General features: G+C 46.7%; 1 long non-coding RNA gene across 1 annotated transcript; it reads right to left on the bottom strand.

Moving 5' to 3' along the window:
• Nucleotides 1-5950: 5950 nt before the first annotated feature.
• Nucleotides 5951-6544, bottom strand: LOC134038998 (uncharacterized). The gene is made up of 3 exons (XR_009932720.1): nucleotides 6515-6544; nucleotides 6281-6413; nucleotides 5951-6178 (listed from the first exon to the last, which is right to left on the bottom strand). It is a non-coding gene; the product is annotated as an uncharacterized LOC134038998 (long non-coding RNA).
• Nucleotides 6545-12719: the final 6175 nt, after the last annotated feature.

Genomic DNA, 12719 nt, shown 5'->3' with positions numbered 1-12719 from the left:
TAGCGGTGATGGTGCGCAACGGTATTGCTTCTGGGTAACGAGTAGCGCAACACATAATCGTTAGGAGAAACTGGTTTCCTGATCTGGTTTTGGGTAACGGGCCCACGCAGTCAATAATCACCCGCTCAAACGGTTCCCCCATCACTGGAACCGGACACAGAGGAGCGCGGGGAATGACCTGGTTTGCTTTACCCATTACCTGACACACATGACATGTCTTACAAAACTGCACAACATCCGACTGTAGCCCTGGCCAAAAGAAGTGCTGGAGAATGCGGTTGTACGTTTTAGTTATGCCAAGGTGGCCAGACCAAGCCTGGTCATGGGCCACAGACAGCACCTGCTGCCGAAACGAAGTGGGCACCACAATCTTGGAAATGACTCCCCAATCACCATCCGCCTCATGCGCTGTCCATTTTCGCATGAGCACCCCGTTGTCTGAGTAGTAGGCATTTCTCTTTGCCTTACAGTGCGTTCACACTGCAGCGGAGCGGGCGGCGCGTGGCGTCGGCTTCCAATTCATTTTCAATGAAACCAGGCGTTGACGCTCGCGTAGGGCATTGTGGGAAGGCGAGCGGAGCGGAGCGTTGCAAGTTGGATTTTCTCAACTTTATGTAAATGAGGAGCGTGAAAACGCTAGCGTTGGCCAATCGGATTGTTTTCTTGTTTCTTGTAACGTAGCAACCTTTGGTCATGATAAACATTTCTAGGTTTCACAATTTCAAGATGGAGGAGAAACTTTTCGTATGTGTCTGCACACCCAGTTCTGTTCAGAACAAAGTTACTAATGTGACGAGCCTGAATTTAAAGATTACATTAAACTAATAATGCATGGTGCATGGTTGCCGATGTCGTCATTGTTCCTAGTGTTTTTATAGCCTACTTTTAAATTCAGTCTCGTCACATTACGTGACTGTTCTGTGCCACTGCTAGCCCAGCCTACAAACAACTGGTTGAGTGACCGGTGGCGTAACATGTATTCTACTGTAATCTTGCACTAGTAAAATCTTGCACTTACATAAATGTTGTGTAAAAGTGGTATTTTGATCGATATTGTGAGTACATGAACCCAAATCTGCACGCTTGGCCATGACTACAACAGTGACCTTAGAGAACTACAACTCTGTATTAACTTGTCTAACACGCCCCCGAGCGTGGTGTACTGTGGGAAGGCAAGCGATGCAGACGTTAAAAAACGCTGCAGTGTGAACGCACTGTTAGCCTCCTCTGGGGAAACCACTGCTTTAAAGCACTTAGTCAGACTGTCATCTGCTTTCTGGGCCTCACATACCTTGTCATGGGTAGCAGACAACAGTACGTCACTCAATTCGGCTTTGTCCTCAGCTCTAGCCTTGTCACGAGTTGTGACATCACATGGCACCTCGGTGCGCTCGAACACAGAGTCAGCCAAGTCTACAACCTCACCCAGCTTACGAGCTTGTGCTCTGGTGACCACACAAGCGGGGAATACATGGGGAAAAGCGTTGGACAGCTCGTCACCCTCAGCCCCTGCGGGTGGTCCATCTATGACCTCTAGCACGGGGATCACTTTTCCACCGGCGATGTCGTTTCCGAGCAGTAGAGCAACACCACTGATAGGCAACTCGGGGACCACCCCCACACGGAAACAGCCAGAGACAAGGTCGGTTTGTAAGTTAACCCAATGTAACGGCGCAGAGGTTATACCTTTACCTAACCCCTGTAGGAGGACTTGGGTCCCCACCGACGTACTATCGGACCACGGCAGCACGCTGGCAAGAATGAGAGATTGCGCAGCCCCAGTATCGCGTAACACATTAACAGCCCAGGTGTCAGCCACACCGGCGGCTAAAGACACCCAGCCCTTCGAAACAAAGGGTGAATAACTCGGATCGGGCACAGAGGTGGGTTTACATGACCGTTCTACTGACTGAACCAACCCAACCTCTTTGGACTGACGTTGGGTGACTTAGGCTTACTCTTCAAGGTAGGACAGTCAGCGATCATATGGCCTACCCTGTGACAATAATAACACTCCCTCTGTTCCGGTCTCTGGCCTGCCTCGCTAGGCAGTGGACGAGTACCACGGGTTGGTGTTGTAGGCCTTCCCTCATAACGGGACGCCGGGGCCGTCGAAAACACGGTTTTATGCGTTAACGCATACTCATCGGCTAGAACAGCTGCCTGGGATAAGGACTCCACCTTTTTCTCATTGAGATGCACTACAATACGGTCAGGCAAGTGGTTCTTAAAATCCTCTAACAGGAGTAACTCCCTGACTTCTGCCAATGTGTGGGCCTTGCTAGCAGCGCACCACTTGTCAAACAACGTTTCCTTGTCCCTAGCAAGCTCGACATATGTCCTCGACTGCACTTTCTTAAGGTTCCTGAAGCGCTGCCTGTAAGCTTCAGGCACCAACTCGTATGCCCGTAACACCGTGGCCTTTACTGTGTCATAGCTCAGACTGTCCTCCAGGGAGAGCGAAGCCACAACTTCTTGGGCTTTACCTGACAACCGACATTGGAGTAAGCGGGGCCAGACCTCCCTAGGCCATTTGAGAGCCGTTGCCACTCGCTCAAACGCTGAAAAATAGCTATCCACCTCGGCCTCACGGAATGGTGGAACAAGAGCAATGTTTTTGCTCACTTCGAAATGACCCTGCACACCGCCAGGCGGAGGTACTGCATCCAAACCAGCGTCCAGCTCCATCTTTCTAATGCGTACCGCCTGATCTGCCTTTATCCTTTGTCTCTCCAGTTCGAACTCATGTTGCCTGGCCTGTAACTCAACCTTTCTAGCGTGTTCTCTGTCCTGTTGCTCTGCCTGCAACCGGGCCAAGCACAGCGCGAGACGCGCTCTATCAACCGGAGTACTCGTAAGGCTGGTAGGAGAGGACGGATCGAACCTGGGGAGGGTAACAGGAACTTCCTCAGTTAGGCTGTCCCTCGACGGCACCGGCGAGAGGTGAGGTAGTGTCACCTTCTCCTCCTCGTCCGCCTCCTCTTCCTCCCCCTCTACAGTGAGAACCTCCTGTTCTATCAAAGCAGCCTTCACGGTCTCAAACAATTCCGTTTTGCGGGCCTGCTTCCTAACCGCTATCTGGTAGTGGTCCGCAAGCACGTACAAGTCCGCCTTGCGCAACCCCACCAGCAACTCCAGAGACGGGGCCTCAATGAAAGCAGCTACCGCCGACTCAGCCATCCTGAGCGTCACAGCACAACCAAACTACCAGACAAAACGCAACCACTGACCACACACGGACACACTAGCACCAAAACAGCCCCAATCGAGACCACGTAGCCAGTCCCTACTCACGCCACATCGAACACCACACCCAAGACACCAGCCACTGATTCGCCGCTAGAGCATTGGGAATCGATCCCGGACGAGCCCCCACCTGTTACGTACGCCACCCCGGAGGGTGGGGACCGACAGCCCGCTGCTCAGCGAGTGGACAGTGAAAAGGGCATGGAGTCGTGGGTGTGAGCAAGGACACAGAGGCGAGGTGTACAGTGAATCAAAGGGTTTTATTTACCCGGTCAATGCTGGACGGAACCAAATCAAAGAACTGAAAAGAAGACGCTCCTGCCGCCTACCCGCCCTAAGCTGGCACACGATCAAGGCGCCCTATCCAAACACAGAGGGTGGTCTGCCCAGACCTCGCCTAACGCGTCTAACAGGGTTTGTCCTACGGGAGTAAAAAGAGAAACAGTTAGACACCAAAACAGTACTGACAAATGTCCGACCCACCAAATGAGAGAGAGTGCGAACTGCAAATTGGACGGCTTTTATATCGTCCCAAACCAGCCTCAGCTGGAAGCGCGCTGATGAGAGGGTGGGGCTTGACGAGCACCAGATCGGAGACACGGGCTGGAATCAAGGCGTACTCTCCGACCCGAATGGTTCCTGCTTGGTGACATACAAAACACAAAACAGCAACAAGCAGAACAAATAGTAATAGTAACCTGGGGGACGTAACAAAAATAAAGTTTCCGCTACAGTTACTGTCATACGTAGCTGACGTTGACTATTCAAAAACCATAACCTCGCTAATAAAAGTTTGATCATTGACTCTGGCTCATCCATGACGCATAAGGAGGCATGTTTCTTAATTTCGAGTTAACATCAGACCATTTCTTCTAAATTTTTGCCATGGTCCTTTCTCCGAACCCACAGCATTTACGGCCCTGGTGACAGTTTTCCACTCCGCCGACTTTCTTTTGTTGCTAATACCGGATGACAGGCCGCCAAACAGGACACATTTTCTCGCCTCCACCTCTGTTGTTAGAACCTCGATCTCACAGTCTGTGAAATTTGTATTTTTAGCGTGTTTAGCCCCTGAGGTCAAAGAAATGACCTCAGGGGCGCATTTATAGGCCATCTGCATATTCATTTAAGGGGGGAGGCAAGGCGGGGTCAGTGGCTCGTTCACCTGCGGTCAATCTCACATTGATTGTGATTTATAAAGGAAAGGTGCGCAGGACCTGGCGTACGACCGGGTTTATGCATGTGAATATTTCTGTGCGTAGGTACTTTTCAAGTTTTTGCCGTACGCCATCTTCTGGTATGAAAGCTGCGCAATCTTTTGTACATGAGGCCCCAGGTGCGGTAGGGTGAAATAGAGGGCCATGTTAACTGTGTCGTCTACAGACCTGTTGGCACTGTATGCAAACTGCAGGGGGTCCAGGAGAGGGTCTGTGATGGTTTTGAGGTGTGTCAGCACCAGGCGCTCAAAAGACTTCATTGCCACAGAGGTCAGGCCGACGGGTCTGTAGTCATTAGGTCCTGTTGGCCGTGGCTTTTTGGGCACAGGGATAATGGTGGAGGACTTGAGACAGGCTGGCACATGGAATGTCTCCAGGGAGGTGTTAAGATGTTGGTAAACACCGGAGACAGCTGGTCTGCACAGTGCTTGAGGGTGGCAGGGGAGACAGAGTCCGGCCCAGCTGCTTTGCGGGGGTTCTGCCTCTTGAACAGTCTGTTAACTTCACCCTCCTGAATGGAGCAAGTCGTCTCTATGGTGGCGGGAGGAGGGGGCTCTTGGGTGGGTAGGTGTTGATCAGGGCAGCCCAATTGTCTTTCAAATCTACAGTAGAACTCGTTCAGGTCGTTGGCCAGGTGAGAATGATGTGGGGGGCTCTGGGCTTGTCGTTGGTGATCTGCCTGAGCCCTCTCCAGACAGAAGCAGAGTCGTTTGCAGAGAATTGGTGTTTTAGTCTCTTTGAGTACAGTCGTTTAGCCTCTCTAACCGCCTTGCTAAACCTGTTCTTCGACTCCTTGAATCTGTCTCTATCCCCACTCCCAAACGCTTCCTCCTTCTCTGACCTCAACCTTCTGAGTTTCGCTGTGAACCAGGGTTTGTCGTTGTTGAAGCTCACCCTGGTGCGTGTTGGAATACAGCAGTCCTCACAGAAGCTGATGTATGATGTCACAGCCTCTGTGAGCTCATCCAGACTATTGGTAGCAGTCGTGAACATGTCCCAGTCAGTGCAGTCCAAGCACGCCCGCAGATCCTCCATAGCTTCACTGGTCCATCTCAGATCATTTACCAGGACAGAGACCCCTGGACACTCCTCCTTATCATCATCAGACAGGTCTCGTAGGGGAGACACTAGCAGTTAGGGAGGATACTTACAGTCAATATCAACATTATTAACTCCTTCTCTGTTGAAACCCATCACACAACTTTGTACTCCACTTTACTCCATTCCTCTGTGTGAGTTAGATGTGTACGTCTCCAGTGAACTCATATGTTCTCCTGCCACGGTGCATCAGAGCCGGAAGTCTCCTGGTCCAGTTGTGGCGTTCACGCTCCCAGGCCCGCTCTGCTGACTCTGATTGGAGGATGTGTCACGGCCACGGTCTTGCCCCAGGTCTTCCCTCGTGTGTTTTCCATGCTCCCTAGTGTTTCCAGTCTTCCTGGAGGTCAGATTTTCTGTGTCTGTGCCTTGTCAAGTGTGAGGTTTTCAGCTTTCTCGTTTGTTGTAGTCAGTTCTCTCGTTGTCGTAGTTTCCCCTGTCTAGTTTGGTCCTTCTGTGTGTGTATATAGTTGCTCCCTTTGACAGTCCTTGTCACGTTATTGTGTCTTCATGTTTGTGTGTCAGTATTTCCCCATGTTCTTTGGGTCCACCCTCTTCGACCACACCTTGACAGGATGTAGTCATCTGGAAGTCTGATAGGCTCCCCGGAAGCCTCCATCCTAAGCCACATAGAGAGATTTAGCGTCTCATACTTAATGACCAAACTCTGTTCTACTCTCCCCTAAACTTTGCAGTAGTGCCCCAGTAGTGGAGGGTGTTACCTGTCAAGTGAGTCCAGCTCCTCTCACTCTGAGCGCATCATCTGGCCCTTCACCCGTTTCTGCTCTCTGAGCAGCTTTTTACGGATTGCAGACAATTTTCAGAGCATTTCCCTGTTGTACTCTGGTAGGCAGCCTGACACACATACACACACAATCATCACATACCAGTTACAAATAATCTACAATGTGTTGGTTCCAGCTATATGGAACATTTCATGTTTGTGTGTGTGTTACCTGCAGCTCCCAGCTCCTTCCTAACAGCTGAAAGAGAGCCCTTCTAAAAGGTGTTTGTGGGGGGGACAGAGGGTGTCTGGGACTGGGGCACTGAAAGAGAGCCCTTCTAAAAGGTGTTTGTGGGGGGGACAGAGGGTGTCTGGGACTGGAGCACTGAAAGAGAGCCCTTCTAAAAGGTGTTTGTGGGGGGGACAGAGGGTGTCTGGGACTGGGGCACTGAAAGAGAGCCCTTCTAAAAGGTGTTTGTGGGGGGGAAAGAGGGTGTCTGGGACTGGAGCACTGAAAGAGAGCCCTTCTAAAAGGTGTTTGTGGGGGGGACAGAGGGTGTCTGGGACTGGAGCACTGAAAGAGAGCCCTTCTAAAAGGTGTTTGTGGGGGGGACAGAGGGTGTCTGGGACTGGGGCACTGAAAGAGAGCCCTTCTAAAAGGTGTTTGTGGGGGGGAGAGAGACATCAGTTTATACCCGTTTTCAGATGATGCTCTCCATAGTACGTTTATGGTTTATACAAGCGGTAACTTACAGACAGGGTGGTGGTGGGGCGTTTGCTGTCCATGCTGGGGGGACTGGGGGTGGACTGGGGGTCCTGTGGACTGGGGGTCCTGTGGACTGGGGGGTCCTGTGGACTGGGGGGTCCTGTGGACTGGGGGGTCCTGTGGACTGGGGGTCCTGTGGACTGGGGGGTCCTGTGGACTGGGGGTCCTGTGGACTGGGGGTCCTGTGGACTGGGGGGTCCTGTGGACTGGGGGTCCTGTGGACTGGGGGTCCTGTGGACTGGGGGGTCCTGTGGACTGGGGGGTCCTGTGGACTGGGGGTCCTGTGGACTGGGGGGTCCTGTGGACTGGGGGGTCCTGTGGACTGGGGGGTCCTGTGTCTCTTCTGGGGGGTGGGGATGGGGGGCGAGATCTCCCTTTGCACCTGCAGATAGACAGTAAGATGGGGATCATACTGATATTTCGGTAACCCTTCCTTTTACAGTCCCTTAAGTACTAGGTATTTACATAGAAAGTAAAGGGTATGTTATGTGTTTTATTGGGTATTACCGATTGGTACCAAGGTGGTAAATACCTAGATAATTCTTAGTATTTACCCATTAACTAAATACTAACGTACTGGTCATTACTGGGTATATTTTCTGTATTATTGGGTATTACCGATTGGTACCAAGGTGGTAAATACCTAGATAATTCAAAGTATTTACCCATTAACTAAATACTAACGTGCTGGTCATTACTGGGTATATTTTCTGTATTATTGGGTATTACCGATTGGTACCAAGGTGGTAAATACCTAGATAATTCGAAGTATTTACCCATTAACTAAATACTAACGTGCTGGTCATTACTGGGTAATTTGCACTGGTCCTAATTAGGTAAAGACAGAGTACAAAACTTAGTATTTACCTGGAAACTTATAAATATTACTATTTAAATACTGCTGGTAGTAAGTTGGTAACAACGGGAGATATATATGGTAAATTATAATGTGTTATTGGGTAAATACCGTTGCTACTAAGTAGGTAAAGACGGCCAAGCTCCAGCAGAATTACGAACAAAATACTCTACTGTTACCCTGCAGTTACGTAAGGTTTATGTCGGTAACAGTCCACGTCTAATGAGAAGATAAGATAGTACTTTACAATAAAATACCTTTTCAGATACATTTATCGATGGCCTCATTTACTTGGCTGGTATAGCTACCTACCTCCGCAGGAAGAGTTTTCCTCTACTGTCACGGTAAATCTTCTTGGATACTGGGTATGTTCTTGCGCATGTTTGGACTATTTACTCAGTAAGTAATCTGAAACTGGACTGTAAAAGGAAGCCGTGTTTGTTTCCATGGTGTTACCAGGGGCCGGTTGCACAAAGCACCTTAAGTTTTTTCCTTAAGTATGACACTTAAGGGTAGATTTCTCCTTAGCTAAGGGATTTACTTAAGGGGGTTGCACAGAATCCCTTAAATGGTTTCCTTAGCTAAGGTGAAACGTTAAGGGATTTACTACATTAAACGTGATTTCACAGCAGTAAAATTCGACCGTTTCCACGGTGACTGCGTCTGTTCAGTTTTATCGTTAGTAGGCCTACATCACCTTACAAGAGCTACAGTAGAGCTAAAAATTGAAAAAAAGGGCAAGAAACCCGAATTGGTCAGAGGAGGAAAAGATTGTCCTTCTACAGGAATATAGCAAAAGAAAACACATACTGAAAAGTAAATTCGATCCGCACATAACAGCCCACAAAAAACTACGAATGTGGGAGGAAATAGCAACCAACATAAAGTCACGAAGTTTTATCAAATGGTCAATTTCAGAAATTCAAAAAAAATATGATAACTTAACTGTAATGTCCAAAAAAGAGATCACGCATTTCAGGAGGGAGTCCAACAAAACTGGTGAGATCAACTTTACTTGTAGGTGTAGCTTACTGTAGTTGCTACACAGTAACGTTTTGTAACATTTACTGTTACAGTAGCTAGTCGAGGTAGACTAGCCGACCCGTAAATAGCCTTCATGTTTAGACTGCAGCAGCACAGTAGCCTATACAGAGTGCTATAAAACAACTACATTGACATAAAATACATTTTGTTTGGAATACATTTTCAGGTGGTGGTCCACCTCCAAAACCACTTTCAGATGAGGCAGTGATGGTAGCAAACATCATTGGTATCGACTCAACTGTAAACGGTCGGACAATTCGTAAATTGACTGCCGGTCAAATCTATAATTTAAGATCAATTGCTCATCATTAAGTGTATCCATTGGGTTTTCGCGGTCGCGGAACACTTCTTGGGATAGGCCTACGTTCATTTATATCCATAAACTCGGCCATGTTGCGGATTAAAAATGAACTAGAGGTACCTTAAATTTTCTTCCTTAGTTTGCTAAGGTCTTTCGTGCAACGCTTTAACGAACTTTAAGGGATTCCTTAAGTATAAGACGAAGTTAAGGAGAAAACCTTAAATACTTAAGGGAACATTTAAGGAAACCTTAAGGAAAATACTTAAGGGTGCTTTGTGCAACCGATTACATTTTAAGGAAACCTTAACTCTGACTTTAAGGAAAATCTTAACTTAAGGTGCTTTGTGCAACCGGCCCCTGGCTCTTACCATACCCTTTGTGTTGCCCGGGCAACAGAGGCTAATGTCATGCTAATGCTTCAGTGAAATAATAGACTACCGTTTCCGAAAGTAGATGTGGGCCTACTTCCTTAATAATATCAGCTAATATTGTACATTACATAATTGTGTTTCACATCACAAAGTAAAATGAGTAAATAGTTATCACCCTGGCCTCTTTGCTTGTGGCGTTTCTGCAGCTGCCTTGCAGTAAAGCTATAGTTAGCCTAGCTATCCCCCAAGTTAACAGATGCAAAACGAATGTTCTGCTACAGGTAGTCACGCGTGTTTTCGTGACGTTAGTGACATAGTGACGTTAGTAACGTCAGTGACTGTGGCTAGCAAATTAGCCACCGTTAGCTTCACTTTTCACCACAAAAACGCAATTTCTACTTAAACCATGCAACGGAACGTAAATAAAAATACAACCAACGCAATCGCTAACAAGACAAACCTTTTGACACCGCCGTTGTGTATGTAGTCCAAATATTGACTGATCCTTAGGGGGGCGAAAATAAATAATAAACTAGAAAGGCTGTTCCTGTGAAACAGCAGTGAGAATGCTGAAAACCTGAATGGGGATAGCTGACCATGCTAAAAAAGCTGAAAAGTGAAAATTTAGTAGAAAGTTATAAGCTGAAGCTTCAAAGCAACCGAAAGGTATTTTTGAAAGGGGCTGGAGCAGCATTCCAACAATGATTTGAAAGGATTTACCATTACTTTTAAAGGGAGAATAATTTGCACAAAAACCTTTATTTTAAAAAGTATAAAAGTGAGAAATGAGAAAATACCCGCAAGCTGAAATGAATTTCAAAAATGTGTGAGTGACACAAAAGAGGCAGTGTGGAAGCTGAACTGCATCATCTAACAAAGCTAAGAGCTAAAATAGCCTACAATGCGGGAGAAGCTGAAAGCTGAACTGTTAAACAGAAGAAGTAGGCTAGCTAGTCGTAACAAGAATATTATTGTTTTAACAGCTGAAATTATAGTTGGGATAGTAATAGAAGTAGCAGATGTAGCCTACCATTGAGTGCGTTTACTCGGCTTTCTTAGTAGGATTCAATGTGTTGATGGAATGAAACATACAGCAGTAGAGCCGATACAGGAAGACACGGCGACACTTTGTTGCAGAAGGATGATGGTGCAAGTTTTGTCCGTGGAGCATACAACGATTAATAAAAAGAATCATGTAGACGCGCTTATTGAGTAATCGCATAACTAATTACACATGTAAACGGAGTAATCGTATTATTGGCATAAACCGACAATTGCTAGTAATCGGGTTTCTCATGGTCAAGTAAACGTACCAATCACCTGTGTGAGAGACTGAGTGGTGCGTGTCTGTCGTTACGGTGATGGTGCAGCTATGATTGCTAACGCGCTGAGGGCAGAGAATAAGAGAAATGTAGCTAGAATCCACACCTCAAACAAGATAACCTAGACGCAAAACTGTACGTCCAATCCAAAATATAAGGATATTTTCAGAGACCCAAGACTCTGCCGAAACCAGATATATTCTTTATATATCTGTGCAGTCAGAAATACGACTCTACCTGCAGTTTCAAAAACGTGTTCCTTCTGCTTTCCTGGTGCGTGTTTGTTTGGTTGCCACGGCGATGGCGCAGCTGTGATAGCTAACGAGATAGGCAGAGAGAAAAATTTTGAAATTTGAAAGGCTGCTCTCGCTTCAAGGCTCATATCTGAAAATCTGTAAATGTGAGCTCTTTAGTAGTTACATTGGCTGAAAGAGGACAATTTTTCCTACATTTTAAGGTATAACTTGTTTCTGTACGTTAAACTATATGAACGTTAGAGGAATTTGTTTGACAATTTAGTTGAATATCAGAAAAAGAGCAGCCAGCAGTGTGCCACTCTGCTTGCTGCTCATTCATAAAAATCAAGAAGGAGCAAACATTTTAATGTATTTCAAACTGTCATAATTCAAAATTGGCTGAATATTTGAAAAAGCTGAATCATTTGGGAATAGCTGAATGTCTTGTGAACATTTTAAAGGTTGAATGGTGTCTCTAGCTGAAAGTATGCTGAAGTAGTTACGTTTGAAAGAGGAGGAAGCTTTTTAATGATTTGAAAGGATTTACCATTACTTTTAATGGGAGAATAATTTGCACAAAAACCTTAATGTCTTAAAAAGTATAAAAGTGAGAAATACCAAAAGTCATAGCCAACATCTCCTGAAGGAGCTGAACGTTTTGATAAAAAAAATTGTAGGAATCGGTGAAAGTATGCAGGACTAGTTAAAGGCCAAAAAAACAGCGGAAGAACTAAGAAGTTGAAAAACAATAGTGAGAATGCTTAACAGCATTCTCACAATAAATATATATGTGAGAGAACAAAGGTTGTGCCCTTGCCGAAGGCAAAGCACACCCAATTATTATTTCATGATGAAACAGAGTCGCTAAAGGGTCTAAATGGGAAGGATCCACTTTGTGAATTAAAGTAACGTATAAAAAACACAAATCTACTTTGATGTACAACTGCTCTATTTCATCTGACCAAAAGGTCACCTCCTTCCTTTTCTCTACCCTTCCTGTCAAAACCTTACATGTCCACCATCATAAGGTCCACCTTGGAATCTCAGTCACCACATCTCAATCTCAACCACAACATCTCAAAGTTGATAAAGAACATTCCATGTTCTACAGATCAGTCCACACTTTGGTGAACTTGTGCTTTCAATCCCGAAACATTATCTACGAGCAGAATTAATAGCATTTGGTGCATTTTGGTGCTGTATCCCAACAGATAGAGGTCTGGGGGGGGCAGGTCACCTGCTGTTCCAGTTCCTCCTGGTAAGTTGGTGCCCTCTCCACAGGCTCCAGCCTGCTCTCTCTAAAGGGAGGTCCACCCTCCTCAGCCCAGGGACCCCTGCCCTCGGCCAGGTGGTGCCCCCAGTGCGCCCCTGTCTGCTGGTTAGCAAACATACTCCTGGATTTCTCAGTGGTCTGGACATGATCAAAACCTGCAAAGAATAAATATATTATAACCATGTGGGAGGATGGCCGACGGGGCCGGATCACCTCTTCTGATAAGCATCACCCTATTTGTATTCTATTCTACCTAGAACATATTCAT

This window comes from Osmerus eperlanus, chromosome 18, assembly GCF_963692335.1.
Source record: "Osmerus eperlanus chromosome 18, fOsmEpe2.1, whole genome shotgun sequence".
Lineage (NCBI taxonomy): Eukaryota > Metazoa > Chordata > Actinopteri > Osmeriformes > Osmeridae > Osmerus > Osmerus eperlanus.
The sequence above is the reverse complement of the archived record's forward strand: the minus strand, read 5'-3'. Positions and strand labels throughout refer to the sequence as shown.